The sequence below is a fragment of the Vanessa atalanta genome, chromosome 17 (assembly GCF_905147765.1).
Source record: "Vanessa atalanta chromosome 17, ilVanAtal1.2, whole genome shotgun sequence".
Lineage (NCBI taxonomy): Eukaryota > Metazoa > Arthropoda > Insecta > Lepidoptera > Nymphalidae > Vanessa > Vanessa atalanta.
In genome coordinates, this window is record NC_061887.1 from 10,829,356 (window position 1) to 10,851,003 (window position 21,648).

Genomic DNA, 21,648 nt, shown 5'->3' on the forward strand with positions numbered 1-21,648 from the left:
TAAGGAAAACATTGTTTCTATAAATTACGTATATATATATATATTTATCATTATTTATAGACTTTAACGGTTATGATATGAATACATATATTTTTTATTGTAATAATGACAAAGTATCGTCCAGCTGAGCCTCATTTTTCCTATCACAGTCAATATGACTTATATTTTTGTTAATGATTAATGACAGTCGAATTCAAATTGCGGTCAATAATTACCAATGGGCAACCACTAGTAAATAAATATTGGACAACATCACATACATTACTCCGATCCCAATGTAAGTAGCTAAAGCACTTGTGTTATGGAAAATCAGAAGTAGCGACGGTACCACAAACACCCAGACCCAAGACAACATAGAAAACTAATGAACTTTTTCTACATCGACTCGGCCGGGAATCGAACCCGGGACCTCCGAGTGGCGTACGCACTACTAGGCCACGGAGGTCGTCTAATACTATAAACGAATTATTGAAAAAATTCACATATAACCTTCTTACATTACACAATCGAGTTCAACGTTAAGTTTCGAATTTATTCTTACAGAATAACCTCTAGAGCCTTTAAAATGATTGCCTGCTCGTCCCTCACGCTAATAATATCTCAATCCACGAACAATAAAGTCTATTAAGGCCGCTGTGATGTGCTTTACGAGAGTTGGTATTTTTAATTCCGTATAATAACATAAAATAAATTCTAATGAAATGAGCCCTGAATACCTTCTTTGAGTCCAGAGGGTGTTCAATGGCAGTCGAGTGGAGGTTCTTTAGGATATAATTTCGTAAAATAAGTTGGAATTTAACGCATCCTTCGTCTAAAATTAGTATCGTATTGCATTGTAGGAATCAATTGATGATTTTTTTTATTTAGTATTAAGTATTTAATATGTTCTTCTGGGTGGTTGGTAATAAAAACGAATCTAGTCACATAAGTCTTGTCAATTTAAGTATGTTAGTACATTTACAGGATTTTGCTACTATTAGTTATTATTTTAATTACACGTTTAAAATGGTTACAATTCGAGTTTATTTATCAATACAATTTTATAAAATAGTAATTCCGTAGCAGAACAACTTCGATTTCGCAATACGATTCATTCCACATTTTCCTTCAATACACGAACTCTATACAATACCGGGCTAAACTGTTTTGACAGCTAAAGAGTCAAACCCATTCTCAACTGGCAAGCTGTCAAGCGTCTATAGACCGGAACGCTTTCAATTGTTCCCCGGTTTCGCTTGTATAAGAATCGCGTAAAGAAAATTTTCCATTTTCGCATGTAAAACAAAATTTTCCCGCATTTTCGTTTGAATTCACACCAAGTTGCTGGCGGTGACGGGATTTTAATAGGATGACCATAATTTAATATACTTTTATTTAGGTTAGTCCTGGTTTAGAAGACTCAATATATTCATTATTTTACAATGTTATCATTTGAAAAAAGAAACATCTCGGATTTATTTTTATAGCAAGATTTAATTTACACGTTTTATGTGTAATATAAAATCACGCTTTGAGGTGATAATCGGGTGGTTGCATAGCGCAAAATTGGAATGGTCACGCTTTAATCAGCTATCAGTTTGATGATTGATAATAGAACGTGAACTTACCTAATTTGATATTATTTTGCATTAGTTTTGTCGGGAGATGTTTTAAATAATCTTGTAGAACAAAACATTTTCAATTTGATATAATTTTTAGAAACCGTCCATCAATATTCAAAATTGAAGTCACATTACAATCGTCGTCGAATAGTTCTTCGGCTGTCGGGCGGCTTTGAGTAGGATTTATTATTTTTATTATTGTTTCACGAAATGCAGACTGCTTGCCTTATTCCGTAGCTTAAGTTATGACGGCGCGAAAATAAGGCATTATTTGAGGAGGGTTATTAAGCCTTTATCGCAACCCCTATTCGTGTTCGCTTCCGCGGTTCTGGAATACCTTTTCGATTTCGGTAGGAAATATTTGAATTCATACAATCGCACAGTTTTTTATTATATTTGTCGTTTTCGTTTGTTATTTTTATACCAAATATTTTTTGGGATAAGAGTTGACAAGATTACATACGTAAGTTTTATCTGAGTATAACACACTCATCGTTTAATCAACAACTAAAAATGAATACTGAGTATCGATTCGTTCCATTTGAAAGACGAGGGAGTCTGTGTTAGTACAGGAATAGTTATGTTGACCACTTAAAACATAATTTAATTTTTTATAAAAGAATATATTGAATATTCCTTTCCTATCAAGGTAAAGCATATAAATAGGTAGTTTAAAGTTAAGAAATATAGGAAATTCTTGTTAATTTTTATGCGCGGCTATATATAGTATCTAAGGTTTTATATTCCTTGTACACTGGCTCACAAGAGTTTTGTGTCATACTTGTTCTTTCCCTTAAAAAATACAAAACATTATTTATTTATTTTTTAAATAACTGAAAACTATAATACGCAATACATAGAATGCAAGAATAAAAACAGTAAAATAAATCCAAACCAACGGAAAAGTAATTCTTCCTTATCTTATAATAAATCTAAATTTTTAAAATATATACGCTTATGACTGATAACTCGGCGAGATTTTGCTCTTAAATGACAATCTAGACACGCGGTAGCGTGTCAGCCAAGTTCTAGTAACAGAACTGGCTAGTAGCACCGTGTGTAATATTACACGAACCATTTGGAGCCACTTTTGACCTCCTCATAACTCAAAAACTATTTGACATAGATGTGTCAAATTTGGCTCATATATTGAGACTCGCGAGATACATATGTGTTCCAAATTTCATAAACGCATCTCAAATGGTTATTTAGATATTAACGTCTAAAAATCGTCATTTTTATCACTGACTGACCTATAGATCAAAACTATATCCTACTTCCAGGTGACCTAGAAAGTTCAAATTTGGCATGCAGGTAGATAATTAGGCCAATATAAAGGAAAAAATCTGAAACTGGTAATTTTTCATTTAATTTGTTATTCTAAACACAAACTACAAGTTGTGTTTATAAACATATAAGAACTAGCCAAGTCAGACCTTAGGCAACAATATATTATCCCAAGTTATAAGAAGAAATGCTATTTTATGTAGTTATAAATAAATTTCAGAAGGGCTATTTAACTTGGCAAAAATTTAGATCTCACTTCTTTTGTCGTTGAAGTCAACAACCAAGGTATATATCACAATATTTAACTTGGCTCTCATTTTTACATTTATGTTTTTGATGGGATATTTTTTACTAAAGAACAACAAATAATATTTTTTAAATTTGGAATTCAAATTAATATTTAATTACAGATAAAACAATTGACGAAAAAGAAGCAAGCGGCAAAACATTGTACTTTAAAACGACACAGGCCACTAATAATAACAAGTTTCAGCAAGACTGAATTTTAATAAAGTCACTTGAAATGAGAGTCGAATCAAAACTTGGCGACGCTCCGTGTCGGTTTATGTATTTAATTATACTAAATTTCCCTTCAAATATTTTTCCTTTGTTAAAATAATACTGCAACATTTTAAAGTGAAACTTTTATGAGCATCGAATTCGAGTATGTTTATGTAATGGAGTGTACATGGTCCAGTGGTTAGAACAGATGAATCATAACGATGGATTTAAGTTTAAAACCTGGACAGACACTTATTTTATTTTGTAATTTTTTTTTTTATATTTTATCTCCCGCACGGGTGTAAATATAAGAATAAGTTCAATAGAAAACCTGCCTAGTCTCTTGATGAAAAGCCGCGTTTAACGTCCACCCTTATAGGAGCAACGCGTTTAAATATAATTCAATTTGCCCACCAGTGGGACATTAAAATGTATAAATACAATGATATTGAAGTCCATTAGATCAGTAAATATCGTAATCAAGATACATTTGATATACAGCGTATAATTTTCTTTAATCAAGCATCAAGCTAATATAAAATTAATTTCAAGCTACCGACAGTACGTTTATCTCATATAAAACATTAACAAAAAGGAGAATAACAACTAGTCACATAGTTGTCCCAGACGACGGAAAAGTATAAAAAAAAAAAACGAAGTCCGTACTTAATTGAAAATGCCTAAAATAACATAGCGCTGGACGGAATTTTTTCCCGTGAAACTTTTTGTTAACAATTCAGATTATTTCTTACTTTATGGCGTCATTTCGATGTTATACGTCTCTTTAATAATTTTACATGTTACATACGCTATCATATTTTGATGTTCCCTATCCCAATGCTGGGCAAAATAATCTTTCGGATTACGAAGGTTCAGAGCTTGAACACTTTTTCACCACGAGAACATCACGAAACATTTAAATTTATTAAGCAGGAGGGCGGACGGGAATTTGTGCTAGCTGATGGTAAGTGGTCTTCATCACCAATACATCAATGAGACATCAACTTTGGAAGCTAAGATGTTATGTCCCTTGTACCTGTATTTACACTAGCTTACCCTTCAAGCCGGAACACAACAACACTAAGTATTATGGTGAGTGGGAGGTACCTACCCAGCCTTACTTGCACTTTACCACCAAATAACACAATTAATAATAATATATCGATAATCTTTTAAGCTTTAACACAGTATTCCGCAGTCCTGGTGTCAAACCTCGGGTATATGAGTTTTTCTGCCATGAGATTCTCAATCGGAATTCGTACCTCGGAAAGCACTCTAAGACGTTTGTTCACCTGAACTCTCTCCAATATCTTCGTGGATTTCCGTCCCATCGGATTTTAAGAGAGGAAATAGTGCACACGTGTTTGCATAGTCTTGAACCTTGCACAGTTTGCTATATCTCTCTTGAGAATAGCCATTGCGACCGAAATCAGTCACGAGAATATAATAACTGTTTTCTTAAGAGAAGTTTCTTTCATACAGTCGTGAAATGTTAGATAGTAATAATCAACACTGTGATAATTATAAAATTTCAAGAATATAAATACTCGTATCAAGATCGCGTTTCACCGCAATTTCATTGCGGTTATCGATATTACACGAATGAGATACGAAGTGATTTCTTAGAGAAAATCTTCGAGATACAAATTGTAACCTCGAACATCAGAATTTGAATTTCCAAATATCAATGAAATGCATTGTTGTTACAAAGAGACGCAGCTTAACAAGTTAAACGCTGAACAATTCCCAGTGAATATTTTGTGTTCCTGTTTAAACAGCAGAAATAGTTTCGAAGGCATGCAATCTCGGGTGTTCATCTATAAAACCTCAGCTGATCGGACATTCTAATATCCCTTATAGACGGAACGGCATCCAACGGGTGTACATACTTTAAATAGGGTTGTCTAAAACTTAAAAGATATTTTATTAAAAGGACAAGCGGTGCCAGCGTTTAGATGCCGTGTGAATCTTGGATATGTAGAAGGTCGAATAAATAAATTTATTCGCTTTTATTTAAATCGAACATTATTTATGTCGCTAAAATTTTTGAAAATCATTCTGTCATTTCGTATTATTTGTGTTGCTGTAGTTTAGGTAGAAGTATGAGTCAGCTAGTGTACAAGTACGTGTTATATAACATCTCAAGGTTGGAGGTGCATTGATGCTGTAAGGAATGGTTCATAATTTTGAGAGTGACAATAGAGAAGAGGCCTCTTCATCATGCCCGTTTTTCCGTTTGTCTTTTTAAATTAAATTTAATGCGCCGAATAAAAATGCTACATACATATATTTTATTTTAATGTACTATAATTTTTACGCAAAAAAGCCGCGAGTAAAAGCTATATTCTATAAATATCTAAATATGATGTAATATCTATGATAAAAGTCAATACACTGTTTATCAAAGTAACGGAATCTTTAATCGAAATTCGGTAAATATTTTCCGTACGGAGTCTTCAATATCTTCGAAGTTTCTATTGAATTTTTAAGCCACTTCACCCGGCCCTCCTCCTGTCCAAGGACAGAGGACAGAGGGGTAAAATTGAACCGTTGTTTTCGAAATATATTAGAGCATTTATTCGCGCGCGACTCCCACTTTCGATCCTGGACGATAATATTTTAACTTTATCTCGGATGCTGTAACTAGAGATCCCCTTTGCTTCGTCAATGGACGTAGCGTAGAAAATACAGTTAGATGAGAAAATTATTTTTGAACTAGACTCGTGTTTGGTTATTTTCGCTTTGATTAATAAGATTATTAATGATAATGATGTTGATATCCTCCTGACTACTTGGAGACAAGCCAACTACGCATAAGATATTATACGAGTAGCGGACAAAAGTGTTCACAAATACAGGCGCAATATAGGTATACTCCCTCACTCACGTAATTGATGGCACGGAAATCTGACACGACCAGACCAACGAATTTATACGCTTGGGTTTTTAAAGTTATAAAGTGAAACGTATTTTAACAGTCCATAAACGCCCCACTGCTGGGCAAAAACTCCTGTCCTGGTTGAAAAGAAGGCTTGGAGTGAATTACTAGAGGTTTTCGGATGGTTTTTTTTTGCCGTTTAATGTACATTAATTGATAATACTTAAAAATAAATTAAACACATAAAAAGTCCTTTTCTTAAATCTACACCATTACCGATCTTAGCAACTAAAACGCTCACATAAATTCGACTTCAAAAATTAAACATGCTTATAGAAACAATATTTTATACTCTGTATTGCGTTTCCAACGAAGCGACAAGACATGTTTATACTGGCTGGGAATGCACAAAAACTGCACAATACCTCTTTACCATAATAATAGATTTTAGTGGGAATACATTAAAGGAGCACACATCTTAAAATCCACTGAATACATCATACGTCATAAAACTAGCATTTCGTATTCAGAATATTTAATGGATCTCTTTGGTAATAATTGTTTTAGTACACTTCTTTTATCTTGTACATAAATTATGCAAGCTTTTCTGAACGGCTGAAAGGATTTTAAATAAAATTTTCATAAGGTTAGATTATGATTGTTTTTACTTTACTTTTACTTTTAAATAGCTAGGTAGACTGGCAAGTGAGCCTGACGCACACAGACATTCGCTATGTAGTATATAAATGAAAAATCTTCATCATCAACAAATTATTTTCTCATTTAGACCTGTTTCACTTATCCAAAAAACAATTGAGGAATCAAATAACACTATCATACCGCCAAAAATAAACACGCACACACACACACCCACACACACACACAAACACACACACACACACACACACAAACATACACACAGAAACACACACACACGCATGCACAATCACACATACAAATACCCATACACTAATTGTGAATATTCTCTTGTCACAAACGTCAACAATTTTCTTTAGACCTACTTTCTTTTTGTTATCCACTTTGTTAAATATATTATATTAAACACTCTATATTGTAATCTTTGTGGCCATAGTCTTCATGAAATTTAAAAAACTGTACAAATATATTCTGAATATGCTGTTGATTACAAATAAATAAATAAATAAAATAAATAAATAAATCATCATCATCATGGTCATAATTGTCGATGCGGCATCAACCTTGGGAACTAAGGCGTTATATCCCTTGTACCTATAATTACACCGGCCCACTCTAGAATACGGTCGGTAGAATCTGTGGTACCTATACGGACTTCCACAAAAACATACCACGAAATTCAATTTAACACCAAGGTCGTTCGCAGTATTTTCGATTTCGTAAAGGGATCGAATTAACCTGCAAATTAAGATATCATTAAAAGTTATTGAGACATGTTAATAAAACGATTCCAGACCTTGTTAAAAATTGTCGTACAAGCACGTTGAAAAATTAACAAAAACGTAGCGAGGATTTTTCTTCGAAGCAAAAATAACTTAATATATATATGCAATAAGATACAAATTCCTTTAACAATAACTACGTATGATCTTAGGATGTTTGCTGAAAAACATCGCAGTACCGTGAAGATCCTATTTAAAATTATCCGTAAAACGTAGTCAGGGTTTTGACATCATCCCTGTATTATGTTAGGGCGTACACGATTAAGTACTTGATGGCATTAAATAATTGTATGTTGTACGTTATAAAATACAAAAAGATAATGAATTTAATCTTTGGTCAAATAAATTGTGAATACAATAAATTATTACGAATATAATAAAAACGAATATATACATAAATAATGTTTTTATTTCCAAGAAAACTTATAAAATAAATTATTTAGCGATCCGTAAGGAAGTAAAATCAATCGACTAAGCGAGTTTTAAAAATTATATAGATTAATTTAAATGTAATTTATTATATAATGCGTATACCTATATTATATACTATGCTATATAATGTACCTATATATATATATAGGTACTGAAAATACTATATTTTTCTTTAGAATGGCCGAAATTACCTTTCAAAGTCCGTACATATATATAATCTTACCCAGTTCTTTTTATGATTTAATAAAGTATATAACAAAAGGTTACTCTTTCAAATGTTACGACTACATAAATATACATTCACCCTTTTTCATATCTCTTAAAAACAGAACACAACCGGCTCATTTCATTTAAACGTAATAAAAATGAAATTCCGAATTCGTACGTTTTTTTTTTTCTACACAGTAACAGTTCTGTACCCAGCTTAACTACGGTGCGTTTTTCATTTCGAGTTTTTACGACGCATCCAAAAAGTCGAGTTAATCAACCGACCTGGTAATACGCCTCGAAACCTTTTTAATTAAGCTTCATTACGAATTTCTTTTCACTGTTAAGGATTTTATTATCACATAATTTCTTTGACGACCCATTATTTAGAGATCCCTCGAAATTTTTTATACGAAATTTTCTTTTATAAATTGAATCAACAGGACTTATTGCAGAAACTTCGATGGTGTTTACGGAGCTTTTTACTATAAGGAAAAGAATATACGACGCAGTGGTCAATGCATCTGGCTTTGCTTACATTCCGATATACAAGAGCTGAGTTTTTGTTTCGACAGCACAGACAATGGTTTTGATGCGTTTATTTTTTGAGTTTTTTTTTACATAACATTAACAGCCTGTTAATTTCCCACTGCTAGGCTAAGGCTTCCTCTCCCTTTGAGGAGAAGGTTTGGAGCATATTTCACCACGCTGCTCCAATGCGGGTTGGTGGATACAGATGTGGTAGAATTTCGTTGAAATTAGACACATGCAAGTTTCCTCACGATGTTTTCCTTCACCGCCGAGCACGAGATGAATTATAAACATAAATTAAGCACATGAAAATTCAGTGGTGCTTGCCTAGGCTTGAACCCGTATTAATCGGTTAAGATGCACGCGTTCTAACCACTGGGCCATCTCGGCGTACTGTGACTGTGTGAAGTAAAAGAATGTGCACTTTTATTAACACACACACGTGTGGTCTATAATGTGGCCAATGCAGTTGGGTAGACCTTTTTAAGAATAGGTGCCGTGTCTAATCATTACTTTCTAATGTAAAATATCTATTGATGCCTTTTGGGGTCTATCCTCGCCGGCGCTCTTTATTACCTTTTGTGCGTGTAAGTTATGTACTTCGTTGATATATGTTAAAATAATAAAAAATATATATTTATTTTAGTAACGACGTCTACTGTTCTATTTATTGTACTGTATATTTATTTATTGGTTGTTACTATTAGTTCAATTTAATAACCACAATTTTTTGTGTTCACATCTGCCGGGTATGCAGTACATTGATATTTTTCTAATATTATAATTCGTCTATACATCACAAGGAAATGAAATTCACGCCTATCACGTCAATATCTTAAATATAAAGGAAGTTTTACTGCGAAGCGTAGCTACTTTATAATAATACTAGATGAAAAACCGGCTTTTCTCGGGGAAAATAAATAAAACTAAACAAATACGGTCTATCGTTTACGTTTCAAGTAAAATATAAAAAAAATTCGTAAACGTGATTATGAAACATCTTTACACTATCCGTAAACGTTAAACATGGCCGCCGTTTAACTGTCATGTCATTGAACTTTATAGATTTAATCTCGAAATATCTCGATTATACGAATTCTGCGTATATATGTTGTATCTAAAATTATATTATTTTTTAACGATCTTTAATTGCGGATAGGTTTCGAACGGGTCTGTCGTAGACCTACACGGAATTATGAATGTAGATTATTTAGTAAAACCTTCACCGGGACGCGCTGTATCTTCTGGTACAGCATACAAAAAAAATCTACTCATTTATTAATATAGATTAAATTAGGCTCCAATTAGCACTATTCAATCTCATTAAACACTAAAATTTAATACAAAAATACTATTCATACAGAGTATACTTTTTTAGCAAGAATTAATAGTCGAATATACAGTTTATATAGATGATAGAATTGAATTTTTGTAAGACAATCATCTTGTCTATACAATACTGCTAGTGTCAGCATCACACCGAGCTTAACAATATCGGCGTGTTATTGCTTACGCCGCAACAGCGCTGGGTTGATTGACAGCATTTATTTATTCATCCTCATGCCCTTTAGAAGGGTTGCTAAGGGTTTCATCCCCTACTATGTGAACAATGCGAGGTTTGACGTATCGAATTGTTTATTGTTAATATTTCTAGATAGAGTGTCGCTCTACAAAAGATCTAAAATCAACCGGCCGAATTTATTATCTTATTGTGTGCTATCTTGACACTCGCCAAATGTCATACTGCTTTACTAGTATTTTTATTACTTGGTGGTAGGCCTTTGCAAGCCCGTCTGGTTAGATACCACCCACTCATCAGATATTCTACCTCGAAACAGCAGTACTCAGTATTGTTGTGTTCCAGTTGGTAAGTGAGCCAGTGTAACTACAGGCACAAGTGACATAACATATTAGTTCCCGAGGTTGGTGGCGCATTGGTGATGTAAGGAATAGTTAATATTTCTTACAGCGCCATTGTCTATGGGCGGTGGTGACCACTTACCATCAGGTGGCCTATTTGCTCGTCCGCCAACCGATATCATAAAAAAAACTACTATGTGTGTAGTGTCCAACTGCTATTATTCCGTACGTCCATCACTCTGCCATAAATAATAAACTTCAGGCCTGCTTCTTGAAACATCTCTGCCCAGCAGTGAATCATATTTAAAAAAAATGCACATTTAATACAATTAAAATTTAATTAATTATTAAAAGTATAATATAAATAGCATGAAGTTAAAGTTCACTGTGGTTATTTTATTAAGACGACAAAATGAAACAATCATGTGAATTTTATTCAAAGAAAATATCTATTTTTATATGGATTTAAGTCATTTCAATTATTCTATAATTAAAATGTACTTATTTCAACCGTGGACGTTAATTTTGCAACATACATTAATTACTATTGTGATGTTCGACATAAATAGGCACAAGATTACGAGGAAATAACATATCTTACAGAGTCAATGTCTATGGGCAGTGGTGACCACTTACCATCTTAGTCAACCTTTTAAATAGATATTTCTAGGAATAAATATGAAGGTAAGTAAATCCTGATACTAATAATATTATTTTCCCTAATGTCATTTAAATGTCTGTTATTGGATGTTTAAATATAAATAAGACTAATTAATATTTAAGAGGGAGAATATTATAATAAAACATCGGTTAGAACGCGTGCTTCTTAACCGATGATTTCAGGTTCAAACCCAGGCAAGCACCACTGAATTTTTATGTGCTTAATTTGTGTTTGTAATTGATCGCATTCAGGCGGTGAAGGAAAATGTTTTTCATTCGTGAGGAAACCTGCATGTGTCTAATTTCAACGAAATTTTGCCACACGTGTATCTACCGAACCACATTGAGAGCAGCGTGGTGGAATATGTTCCAAACCTTCTCCTCAAAGGGAGAGGAGGCCTTAGCCCAGTAGTGTAAAATTTACAGGCTGTTGATGTTGTTGTTGAAATATTTAAGGGTTAATTGTCGCCCTCATCTTCGTGGAAATCCTCATCCTTTCTTGGAATACAAGCTTCATTCATATCAAATTCGGTCTAGTCGATTAGTCTTAAAAGAGCAACAGACAGAAGGAGTTACTTTCGCATTTATAATATAAGCATAGATATATTTTTTTAATATATTACTTCAAACATTACACAATATTATGTAATCATATCATATATCGATAAATCCAGCGCATCACTGTTTATCGTTTGTTATGCAAATAGACAAATTAACCACAAACATTGTATCGATACAAATAATGAGGTACCTAATGGGATATTTAGTTAGTATTTATTAATTAATTATACAGTTAGGTATTAAATTATAATTCACAGACACGGCTATCGATTACACGTGTGGGACTAAGCGAAGCTATCGCTGAGCTATGGAATTGTTAAGCTGAGGTCACATCATTGTGCAATTAATAATTATATAAATGTTAATAGAAATCTTATATCACACATAGAGATACAAAACCTCATGTACACGAATGAAACTACGGAAAAAGCTATAGTAAAATAGACGGTAAATATTGATAAGATTTAGTGAGAATAAACCACTATTTTCTAGTTATAACCAGTTTGCTTACGCAGATGTGCCGCAGCTTTACAGATGATTCTGCAGATACAGAATCCGTTTGAATAAAAGTATTTCGATTATTCAAATTTTGCCTGTTGTTTTTTGACTAGAAGCACTTGTAAATGTTTAAGATATTTCAAGAATTTAAAACAATTTATTTATTTGGAAAAGTAAAAAACTGGATAGCCGAGTTTATTCTTCTAAGAAGATGGATACGAAGCTTCATCAAGTAACCTGATTAATTCACGCACGCAAATATATTAACGGATATTGATATCAGAATTGCTCACAAAATAATATGCAAATTTCTTCAACATTTTTTTCTTCTCTACCGAAGACTGCCCGGAGAAGCCCGACAGTCTTAACTTTTATCCAGGCTTCCGTTATTCATCCGATGCTCGATCTTAACTTCCAGAAACATCATATCCATATAAAAAAATGGGAAAAGTTTTAGACAGTCATTTGACTGTTGGTTGTGTGGTTGGTCAGTGTTTACTATTGCCATAACGTTAACCAATAGCTTGTTTAGTTGAGGTCACATAATCGTGAATTAAAAATATCTCATCGAGTTTTCGTAGTAGGGTTGATATTTGCAGATCCATGGAACCCTTTAACACAACGCTATCTCCAAACCCTTGTTCCTGGCTTCAAGAGCAACATATTCATGAGGTACGTGTACTATATAATGAATAATTATGGTATTATCTACTTATATGATTCCTGCGACTTTGAATGGTATTTCTACGAACTTGTTTTATATTCAGAATAAAGGTATTTAATTTATATTGACATAATTTTTATATTGACTTAATAATAATATCAATATGCTTACCCAGAATTAGCAAGCTGATTTCGCAATGGGTAGTTGTGAGAAATATTAAATCGATGGAAAAGTCCACAGATGAGACGACGGCATTAAGAAAAATCAAAAGGCCCTTCAACTACCTAACACCATGAAAACGAGAAACGAATTCAGACACGGACACGGTATGGTCGAGAACATAAATTAGTCTATCATAGACGTCGAAAAGAACGTATCCATTTCTAGCAGTCAATCTGTAAAGGCTGATAAAATGTTTCAAACTAAATTTCTATCAGAAAGACTTCCGTTATGTAGCAAATTACGAAGGAGGTATTATAGGTACACAAGAGTGCGCGTAAACATAAGCATACTCTCTTTTCCCTCAACAGCAACGATGCGGCTAGAAAAAGATCACTTGTAGGCTTTACTTGCGTTTATATTTTAGTGAATATATAACTACTAATGATAACATTATGACTGAAAAACTTAATAGTCAAAGTAAAAAGATTTAGACATATATCACGATAGTCGCCCTCAATTCAATCGAAAAATAAATAATTTTATTTTAGCTCAATTCTAATCATATGGTTTATCTTATTAATTATTATTTATTATATAATAGTTAACGTTTTTTTTAATTATTATGCTTATGTTTAATTCATATTTTCAATAATTACATTGTGTAATATGATAACGCATGGTGAGACTACCTGTAAGTAGTTTGCCTTGATAATTTTGAAATGTAATTTTTTATTTTGGATGTGATATTATATCTACTGTTGGTTGTCCTAATGAAAATAAAATAAAACAGTTTTATTAATTCGATCCGAAATTCAAACCCAAGTACCTCATGATCTGTCGCCATAGATACATGCAAGACTACCGAGACGACTTAGTAATCTATAAATATAATGATATAAAAACCAGACGGGTCATGTCATTAAATAGTATTTTTGTTTTTTTGCGTCGTAAATAATATCTGTTTTAGATATTTTTTTTACCGATGTAACCGATATTTTAAATTGCATCCTCGTTAAATATACGATTCATAATTCGTTTCATAAAAATACAACCAAAAATTATAATTTTATAACCAAATAAAATAAAAAACTTTCAAATATTTTCAACTAAACCTTATTAAAGAACATTTTTTTAAATATATATATTTTTTATATTTTTAACAAAACATTGTTATGAATAAATTTTAATGGAAGCGGCTCCACGTAGTACACATAAAATTTACGCGTAGTGTCTGTGCACACTTTAATCCTTATCTACAAAACTCTAAAAACATTGAATATATAAATTTTATTAGATTAATTACGGGCAATCACACGTGCGGGTCACTTGCTATCGGACATTGAGAAAGGTCAGAGATAAGAGCGCGTTGAACTTTAGGCTAAATTTTGTACTTATCGTACAAATAGAATATTAGAGTTTCTTTTATCAATGTCTGCTGATTATCGGCTATTCAGAGCTATTGGCAACTACGTATAAGTTAATAAGGTTAAAATAAGAACTGCGTTTTACTAATGTTGTGTGTTGTGTTTAATTAGGTATAAAAATAAGTATATGTACTACCTTGGCCCAGATGGTCCAGTGGTTAGAACGCATGCATCTTAACCGATGATTTCGGGTTCAAACCCAGGCAGGCACCACTGAATTTTCATTTGCTTAATTTGTGTTTACAATTCATCTCGTGTTCGGTCGTGAAGGAAAATATCGTGAGGAAACCTGCACGTGTCTAATTTCAACCAAATTCTGCCACATGTGTATTCCACCAAACCGCATTGGAGCAGCGTAGTGGAATATGTTCTAAACCTTCTCCTCAAAGGGAGAAAAGACCTTAGCCCAGCAGTGGGAAATTTACAGGCTGCCAATGAGTACTTTGAGCTTAAGATCAAGCGTAATAAATTTTATCAAATTCAGTTCAGTGGTTTAGCCGTAAAAGAGCAACAGACAGACAGATAGATGAAGTAACTTTTGCAATTATAATATTAGTATAGATTACATTATTTTAATTCCTTTCATTTTTGTCGTGAGAAATATGGAAATAGGTTGCTGTTTAAAAATTAAGTCTGTTATAATTGTTAGCATTTACGAAATGAATTATACGATATAATAGGATATTTAATATTATTTTTTAAATTTCAAATACAGGTACGAAAATGAAAAAAAAAGAAAATAAGGAGAAAAATGAAGGCAACATCATCCTGGAAAAGTCATCCACCGCACGAGAGCGTCTGTAAATCAGCCTTGATGTCTTCTGATTTCAAAATCAAACTGTGGCTGTTCTTTTCTTCTTCTATTTTTTTTTAAATTAAAAAAAATATACTTCTGTAAGTATATTTTTTTTAATAAAATATGTCTCTTTCCTTCTTCCTTTAAAAATATAAAAGTAAAAATCGCGAAGAAAATTTGTAGTAGCATTGTATCCTTTTAGAGTTAGAAACATTTAAGTTCCTAGTAACCGTTCCTTACATTGCCAAAGCGCCACCAACCTTGGGAACTAAGATGTTATGTCTCTTATGCCAGCAGTTATATTTGCTCACTCAACCTTCAAACCGGAACATAAAAATACTAAGAATTGCTGCAACCCAGACGGACTTGCACGAAACCCTACTACCAAGTATAATTCCCTCATTTCAAGTACCCAAAAGTTGAAAACCTTACTCATCATTTGTGTAATACTCGACAGCCCTACAACAACAATACTCCTCAACAATCAGTCAAACACAAATAAGAGTCTAGCAGGCAAACTCAATAGTAACGAACTATATCAATTGTTTATCAGTTTCGCAAAGTTCATGAGATTTGATAATAATTTCGTGATATTGATGTTTGATATGAGTACGTTGACTCGATATCAAAACAAAAACAACTTGATATTTCAAGTCCAAATCCATATTTGTCACAAACATGACCTCCTATCAAATCAAGATTATAATGTGGCCGACACGGAGCTCTCAACAGACGTGATACATCGAAATGGATGTTTAATAACACAGATTTTTATTGGTAAAATAAATATATTTTTCTTAATATTATAAAAATACACAGCAACGGAAACTTGTGCTACGCACATATGTATAAGAGAGAGAGTGGTGACGGAGGTGTGACGTCATAAGAGAGTTATGACGTTTGACGTCACAGTATAAGAGTCGGTCTTACCCTTAAAGCAATCCAATAAATATACTTCATAGAACTAGACTTACAAATAATTTTGGATCGTTTTTTATATGATACATTAAATTTAAATTTGTTTTCACCGAATGAAAAGGAATTTATAAGCATATTTTTATTCATCTGGATGTCCCATCGGAATGTCCTTTTTGCCGTCTAAGATATTGCATACATAATCATTATCTTGCCAAAAATAGGATCCAAGGTATCACTTCTGTGTATAATTACACTGGCTCGCTCGCCCTTCAAACCAGATCATAACAATAGCAATTATTAGTGTTTGGTTGTAGAATAGCTGATTAAAAGTGGTCTACAGAAATCGTTACCATCGGTGAAAACAAAGAGATATACTTATTGTTACGGTTAGACTATTAATTAACCTTTGGCGGAAATAGATTTTGTCTTCACACACTACAGCCTGTGCATCAAACCTGAGTGTAAATACAATATTTACACAATTGCCAAGGCCCTCCCTTTCGAGTGTTTTACTTACCGTGGATAAAAAAAATTGACAGTGATATCACAGGTATGGGAAATCCCCTGAAATTTATTAATAACCATTATTTGAAATAAAGGGGCGTTCCCGAATTTGAATCGTCATTCTGTGGTTATAATTAAATAAAATCAAGTTGCAAAAAACTTTTTGAATAAAGAACATGCAAATGATTACTGACGACAGTAGACAAAAGAGGAAGAGGTTGTAGGAAACGCCTATCCAGGTGATAGAAACCAACCAGTTAATAATCGCCAAATATCTGCACTTTATATTTCGGTTTAACAGGCAGTGTTTCTGACATTTTAAAGGGACATCACGTCTTTGATTGGTAGCGTAGAGTTATATATTTCGTCTGTATAGCCGAAGGTGAACCTTTATCACCAAGTGCTTAATCACCTATCTTCCAATAATATAGTAACAGCTTTTAATGTCTCACATATGAGTTAAAGGCGCTTTTCTTGAGGATTTTGTTTTCCCACCACACTGCTCCGCATTAGAGTAGCTGCTCCAATTCTACATAGATCCAGCAGTCTTACAATTGATATATATTTGTCAAAGGTACCTTATATTACAATACAGATTAATCACCTTGACCAATAACTAATTGAAGGACTTGGTTAGAAGCAACTCAAATAGACTGCTGAATTTCTTATAATAAAAAATCATATACTTTATTATTGTGGTCATTAATTTATTTTATAAACAAATAGTTGTCCGTGGCTTTGATTGCGGTTGGTCGCCAAGTGCTGGGCTTTAAAATAGCCTATATCCTTGGGGCTCAAACTTGGTCTAGTGGTTTGGTCGTGAAAGAAAAACCGATCGACAGAGATACTTCCAAATGTATAATATTAGTATAGAGCTCTTACCCTTACTATGATTACTATACATCTAACTTAAAGTCATATATATTTCCATTTACTTAATCTTGTAACATATCTTAAACTACCGGTCCACGTCGGAAAGTGTAAGCGAGTTGATAAGGATTTATAATTTATAAAACGGAATGGTGTCTAAAGTTATCGTTTATTTTTTTCCATTACGCAAATATAATATGCTATCGCGGACTGTAGACATTTGGAACATCTAAAAATTTCACATACAACCTTTTCGCGTTTATTATTATTTGTTATGGTTTTGGCAGCGTTCGCTTGCAAATTGTCCGGACCGACAACTTTCTCTCCGACTACGTTGAGAAAATACGCGTAAATAATATACATCTCATTAAAATATATTATATCACTAAAACTCATATGAAATCCTATCATAATGTGAAAGTTCACCATAAAACGGTTTAGTAATATATATACAAGTAATATCTTTGTACTTTTTATGAATCTTGATATACTTAAGACCTTGAAACACACGCGATAATCGATCAAATTTAATTTATTTCTCGAGTTTATTTTAACTGTCAATAGCCTTTGATATATCCGTAATCATTTGCTTTGGGCTATAGGTTTCGTGATAATATGCCGCTATTGGCTATGAAGTCCGTGTTAATATATTGCAATGAATACACACCTATTTAGCAGACGAGATGTTTTACCGAAAATCTGTGTACTTTCTTTGCGTTATAAGAAGAACATCGCGAAATCTGTATAATGTTAGATACAATTTTGCAACATGAATATCTGCTTAGTTCACTGGTGCACTCTGGTGGAATAATTTCCTAAACTTCTCCTGGATAGAACGTGTATTCTTTATCCAGTAGTCGGACATTTTGGAGCTGTCTCACTTCAATACTTCTAACAATTGCTGCTTGACTCGTTACTCTAGTGGCTAGATATAAGATCAGATCCGCAATACTGGATTAAGGCCTCACATCGGGCAAATATAAGTTACGGGGTGCTTTTTTAGAAAAAATCTCGTCTTAGTAGCCTGGAGCTTGGAAGTCGGAAGTGTGTATATTCCTGTGCCTCGGAAAGTATGTAACACTGTTAATCCTTCTCCCGAACTCCTTACGATCGTATCAGATTTGCCGTCCCTTCGCATTACAAGACTGAGAGTATAGAATGTGGAACAGCGTTAGCGCAGACACTTGTGCGTTATTATAAAATCTCCTGCATTATTGGTTAGTTTCCCTTGTGCTTGTCTTGTTGCCGAAATCGTTCAGAAAGCCATCAATTTCTTCACTGAAATTGAGCGTATAAAAACAACCAAAGGAGTAAATTTGTAATACCTATTATAAGAGTTTACGTTTTATAAGAATTATGATTCCAAGCTCCTATTCACAATGATACGGACAGTCCATTGTCAGCTATTCAGTTAGTCAGCTTCCCCTTTTATATTCATTGAAGTGTTTTGGTATTCATTGAACATCACCTGATAATAATCGGCAAGAATTTCAAATTATTATACAACGTCCCTTCATCACGCATGTATTCGTATAACTCATGTACATGTTAGATTATTTATCTGTGATAAAGTTCATTGACATTGCGACTTTGAAATATTTATCGATAAACAATGCAATATAATTCATTTTGATAATATATTTTTGCAAAATTATGCAATTTAAATGTCAACGGAGTTAATCGGTATTGGAACGGTAATTTTTTTCTGAGTGCAAATTTAAAATGGGATTAGTTTATCTTATTAAATAAATAAATCAAATATACATTTTGTCTATTAGTTTCTATCAATAAAATACATCATTATCCTTCGAACACTCTATGTGAGTGTGACACACGTTTGTAGGTCCATACTTTCACTTTATTATTAATAATAAAAATAAAGTTTATGAATATTTAATTTAGTAATAGTAGGCATTATAAAATTGCTTGAAATATATTTTATTCTAAAGAAAAAAAAAACAATTTTCTGTTAGTAAAGAATGTTGATAAGTCTTTGAATTATTCTCTTATAAAAAAAATTGTGAGTATAGTGGCTTTATAATCAGCTCCTATTTCCCTCTATAAATTAATATGGAAAATGAAAAAAAATGACAACTTAGTACTTTTATCAGAAATTCTTTGTTTGATAAAAGAACATCAGTAACATTTTAACACAAATTGAAATGATCTGACCTAAAGTCGATTAAGGCTAATCTCAAGGAACTGTGCAGAATATTTTGTAGCAAAAGTTTTTTCGCAAATATTTATATACATGAACTATATAAATTTATTTACATGGTTCAACAGATAATCCCATCCGATTAGGAGAACCAGACAAAATGGTTAGACCTAACCTAGCGTTATATATAAACTTTTTTAGTGGCAAGTCCACAGTCTTACAGCCTAACAAATTAATAACGTACATTAAACATATTATTGATGTTAAAAATGCAATAAATGAACACAGTGCATTGTTTATACAAAACAATCAAATCTGTCAACCATATAGACACGAGTAGATACAATAAAAGCATATATCCAAAAACAAACGACGGCCGTGAATCAGCGCAATTAGCCCAGATACGCCGATCCGCCATGAAATTATAAATTATGTAGGAAGTAGTGTGATTCAACAATCGCGTGTACACTCAACACAGCCACTGCTGTACATACCGACTTCAGTAAATATATAATAGTATATACCTTTAATAGAATACTTTGATTTTATTTGACTTTGCTTGATGTATTTGTTTTTAATTTTTCGTTTTCGTAAATTCATACTAGTCTCACCAGTACATTTAACAAAGCTGTTAATAAACGGTTTCAAACCTCGTCTAATAAAGTACATTTCTGTTGAGAGATGTTTTGGGATTGCGTTTAAAGTATTGTCAGCCATCTATAATAGCCATCCCATAGAATTGTTCAGAAAGTGCACTTATATTTGTGCGCAAACTTAAACTATTTTATATTCCCAACCAGATTTATATTTATTATGTATTGTATATTTTGATTAAGCCTGTGTAATAACATATACAAGAGACCAACGATACATCTATCAATTGGCAACACAATGAAAACAAGAAATGGAATGACTAATACTAATTACTTTAACGTCAACACATAATGGTGACTGTATTATTATATGTATGCAATATCTATGTAAAACTGCCATCGGTCAATTCACACACTTACATTTTAATAATAATTAACACACACATACTAAAACAGACACACATATAAAAAGGCACGAAAGATATTAAAGGTACAGACGTCACGTCGGTGGAGATTTGTTGGTTTAAAAAAAACCTTACTGCCCAGTAAAGGTAAAGATCCTGGGGTCCATTAAAAAAAATTTCGTCAATTCGGATAATACCAGTTAGGGGGAATAAAAATGCACCCGTGTTTGTGTCTATATGTCGTGAGGTTGGTTAGTCTCTCTTGAGAATAAGCGACCAATAGGGCATCGTTGTCATCATCTTCCTTCCTAAAATATTAATTTGAATGATGTCCTTGCCAAATATTGACTTGATTGACTTTTAGTTTTCTATTAAAATATAAACTAAACTCAATTGTACTGACTAGTATAGAAACTCCGCACTTTATGTAATCATCACGTAACCTTGTATTTTATCTAAATGTGAGTCAGTGCTCGTGTTGATTTCTGGTTAATTCCACGCCCTTCGTGTGAGCTTCAATGTTAGTTAAATATTTAATTACCGCCAAATAGGGCACCTATAACCAGGTCATTGTAAAATACATGTATATTAAAAGAGCACTTGAAAATTTTAAACGCTTCTCAAATTGCTCGCATTAAATCAATCACAGAATTAAACAAACTGTTAATAACACAATTTTTTTTTGTTATTGAAATTATAA

General features: G+C 32.8%; 1 long non-coding RNA gene across 1 annotated transcript; it reads left to right on the forward strand.

Annotated features, from left to right (window-relative positions):
- The first annotated feature begins 13,079 nt into the window (after window positions 1–13,079).
- Window positions 13,080–15,476, forward strand: LOC125070416. Its single transcript, XR_007119880.1, has 3 exons — window positions 13,080–13,127; window positions 13,295–13,445; window positions 15,421–15,476. It is a non-coding gene; the product is annotated as an uncharacterized LOC125070416 (long non-coding RNA).
- The last annotated feature ends 6,172 nt before the right edge of the window (window positions 15,477–21,648 follow it).